Source organism: Gavialis gangeticus, unplaced genomic scaffold (genome assembly GCF_001723915.1).
Source record: "Gavialis gangeticus isolate Ggan-Ray unplaced genomic scaffold, GavGan_comp1, whole genome shotgun sequence".
Taxonomy (NCBI): Eukaryota; Metazoa; Chordata; order Crocodylia; family Gavialidae; genus Gavialis; species Gavialis gangeticus.
This window is the reverse complement of record NW_017729017.1, coordinates 8778020-8781604: the sequence shown is the minus strand read 5'-3', so window position 1 is coordinate 8781604 and position 3585 is coordinate 8778020. Positions and strand designations below refer to the sequence as shown.

Below are 3585 nucleotides of genomic sequence, written 5' to 3'. Positions count from 1 at the left end.
GGTTTTTTTTGTTTGTTTCTTTTCCCCTCCAGGAGAACAGTCACTACACAGATGTCGAGGATGCCAGCCTACAGTAACCAGGTACAACTAGCACAGCTCACATGCCACTCAAGTCCCAAACAGTTGCCTGATGGATTCTGTGCAAAAGTTCGCAGGCTCTATGTGCTTTTAACTGCTCTGGGAGAGGCTCTTTTCTACAAGCCTTGTGAATTTTCCCAACACTACACCTGACTTTTCAGCTGGGCCTTGGGTTTACCCTTAGTACCATCTCCTAAGCCACCTGCTTGAGGTTCAAGGAAAGTGACACTTTTTCTTTCCTTCCTCTCTCCTAGTAGCCCATTCAGAACAGGAGTGAGCAGTGGTGTGAGGGAAGGACAAGGCTAAACCCTGTAATGGCATGTTGAGCCAGATGAGCATAAAATGCAGGGCTGCTGTCATCTCTGCCTGACATTCAAAAGGAGAAACAGACTGACATCTTCAACCCACCTGTAAAGCAAAGACAGAAAACCAGTCATCCAAATGGATCCCCACTCCTCTCTCCAATGGATTCAGAGCCCTACTGCCAGCATGGATAGCAGACAAACCCCACACACACACCATGATCCTCACTGGCCAAGATGCTGACAGAGGCTGCATTAACAAACAAATCAGGGACATTTTAGAGCTTTTCTTAGGGGTAGGAGAAAGAAAAATAAGAGAGCAAAGATGTTTGCTCCTGTGATACACAGGACCAGTACGTTTGTTAACTGGGGGAAAAGACTCTCCTGCTCTGAACAATCTATGGTTTCAAACGTATGATCACGTTCATGAATGGGGCATGCAAGGAGCTTCCCATTCCTTGTTTGGTTTTCATCCTGTCACAGTCACCTTGGGTGCACAGTCACTTCCATGTGTAAGGGAATGTGTAGCGTGCCTCTTGCTGTGTGCTGGGCTCTTAGAAACTGCATGAAAAGAGAAAGAAAGGAAGCCATGTACAGAAGAACAAGTGATTTTGAGCAAGATAAGCAAAGCACCTTCAATCTTCAGGTATCCTAGACATCTGGTCTCCTAGACATGTGACTGACTATAGATAAAGACGAGGCAAGCAAACAGTCTTTGTGAGGTGGGTAATGTGAGAGCCTTTACTGGACCAACAAGTCAAACAGTTCAGGGATGTGATCAAACTCTTGCTCTCTACCCCAACACCCATACCGTGTTCAGTGCACAACTCCATACTCTATAGAAGAATGTTCACACATGTCCCCTTGCTCCAGCCTCACTCTGGTTTTCCTGGGTCAGGTCAGGGAGTGGGAGAAGGAGGAAATCGTTCCTTATACCAAAGGCTGCATCCAACATCGCAGTGTATTGTGATGAGTCCAAGTGATGTTGTAACTCACCTATGTGTAAAAGATTTGTAAAGATTAGTGCCAAGAGTGCTGGGCATGAGGGAACTAGAGTATTCTGTCCCTACCCGATCCCCACATTCAAACTACTCTTGACCTACTCACAACCCTAAGAACAAAGGATAGCAGCAGACATAGTGCAGTTTTCTCAAGGGAAACATTCTATAATGCAGACCTTTCGCATGTCCAGCTATTGTGATTTCACAGCTTCCCTCCTTCATGGGCTTGTTCCTAGTTTCTAGTTTCTGAGACTGGTGGAGCCAAGAATTTCAACCACTCAAACTGGACACCCCTTCATACGTATCTGGTGCTTTGCCCTCAGAGAACTGCCCAAGCCTTCTCCCTGACCAAGCTCCAAAACAAAAGGTGAAACAAACAGAATCATAGAGATCTGCTAGACCAGTATTCGGCAGGCCTCCTGGTTTCTACTGCAACGCTCAAAACCTGACTTCTTATACAGTTTTTACATGGGGGTGTTAAGGGGAAAGGGAAAGCAAGTCAAGGGCAGTGTTTCCCCCTCCAAAAGAACTCAGTTTGTAGTGATCATGACTCCTGAAGCACAACATTTGACTTGCATTTCTTAGTTGAAAACAACTCAGATAAAGGGGGCGGCTGTTCTTTTCTTTTTCTTTTCTGCTTTTTTTGTCTTCGTTTCAGCTTTCCTTCCATCCTTCTGTCCTTTTTTCCTTCCTTCCCCTCTTTAGTTCCTGTTCAGTTTGTCCACTGTGTTGTACTGAGCTGTTGTAGAGTTTTTTTTCTAGGCTTTGAGAGATGAGCTGCAGTTTTTGCTATGAACTGACCATGATGCTGAGGTTTTGGAGGAAGGTAGCCTTGTACATAAAAATCCTGTAAAATAAAAGAGGGAAATCTACTCAGACTCTGGTGTCTTCTCTTACCCTTTCAGGATCACCAACCAGTGTTTCTCAGTTTTTTTCCCTTCACAGTTTCATCTTCGCCAATAAGGTTCATGTTAGTCAGAACAAGGCAAATTCTATTGGGTTGCATAAAACCACTGTAGATTTCAGCAGGATATAAGCATGTTTCATCCATAAGCCTATTTTCTATTCTATGTGAAGATCCATTTGATGCAAGAGAGCTGAAAGGTCCTATCCCCAAGCCATCTGGACCTTCCCTGAATCTCAAGGCACAAATGTACCTGCCCCAGCCCCAAGAGATTAGAAGAGCCAAACAGCTGTTCCAACATACACCAACCTACAGTGGTCACAAATAATGCCTAAGCACAGTGCTCTCTGGCCACATCCCCCATCCCTCCTCACCCGAGCAAAACATGCTGACTCCACTCCAACAGACAATTTACTTTCCCCAAAGGAATTCTGAGATGGCCAGCACTGACTATTTTCAGGCTCTTCACAGAACAGGACAAAGCATGCGAAATGCAGTAAAGAGTCCAATCTGTAAAGACTGGCAAGTGACCTTTGAATTTTTAATTTCCTAATCAGACAAGTCTTTGTAGTTACACTATACAACACTAGGGGGCCCAATGGATCCAGCAACAGTATATCTATTAGGCCTGTGGGAGTAGGCAGCTATTCAATCCAGCTTCAGATCCGGCCACTTTGGATGCCAGCAATCCAATCCGGAGCTCCGGACTGGGTTCCTGCTTCAATCCGGCTCAGATATCCAGCCATAGGGTATATTGGGGAATCAATGAAATATCTATAACTTTGTTGTTTTTTGTCTGATTTGGATGAAACTTGCAGGGATGGTAGCCTTTGCTGAGAGCATGCTGCCCACCATGTTTCAAGAAGCTAAGTGCAGGGGCTTGGGGGGAACCGTTCCCCAAGTTCTTGAAAGCAAAACTCATATCACGTGCATGTGTTACACCCCTCCAGGTTTCATCCAAATCAGACAAAAAACAAAGTTATAGATATTTCATTGATTCCCCATTATACCCTATGGCCAGATCTCCGAGGCAGCTCCGAGGCTTTTCCAAACCGGTTCAGAAAGCCTAAAGAAGCCAGCACTTCAGATCCGAAGCACGGTCCAAAGCCTCCTACCGTCTCAATATCTAGGCTACTGGTTATAATTTAAGCAACACAAGAGCCTGTCTTTTCTGTGTGCATTTCAGTTCCTTGATGATAATATCATGAGAAGATCAAGGATTGTATCATTTTTACATTTTTCTCATGGTTTCCTGAGCTTAAACATTTAGGAAAGCAAGAGTTTAGATACTGAAATACTA

The 3585-nt window shown here is 44.6% G+C and overlaps 1 long non-coding RNA gene across 1 annotated transcript; it reads left to right on the top strand.

The window, feature by feature from the left end:
• Positions 1-14: 14 nt before the first annotated feature.
• On the top strand, positions 15-2253 carry LOC109294639. The gene is made up of 2 exons (XR_002096591.1): positions 15-81; positions 333-2253. It is a non-coding gene; the product is annotated as an uncharacterized LOC109294639 (long non-coding RNA).
• The last annotated feature ends 1332 nt before the right edge of the window (positions 2254-3585 follow it).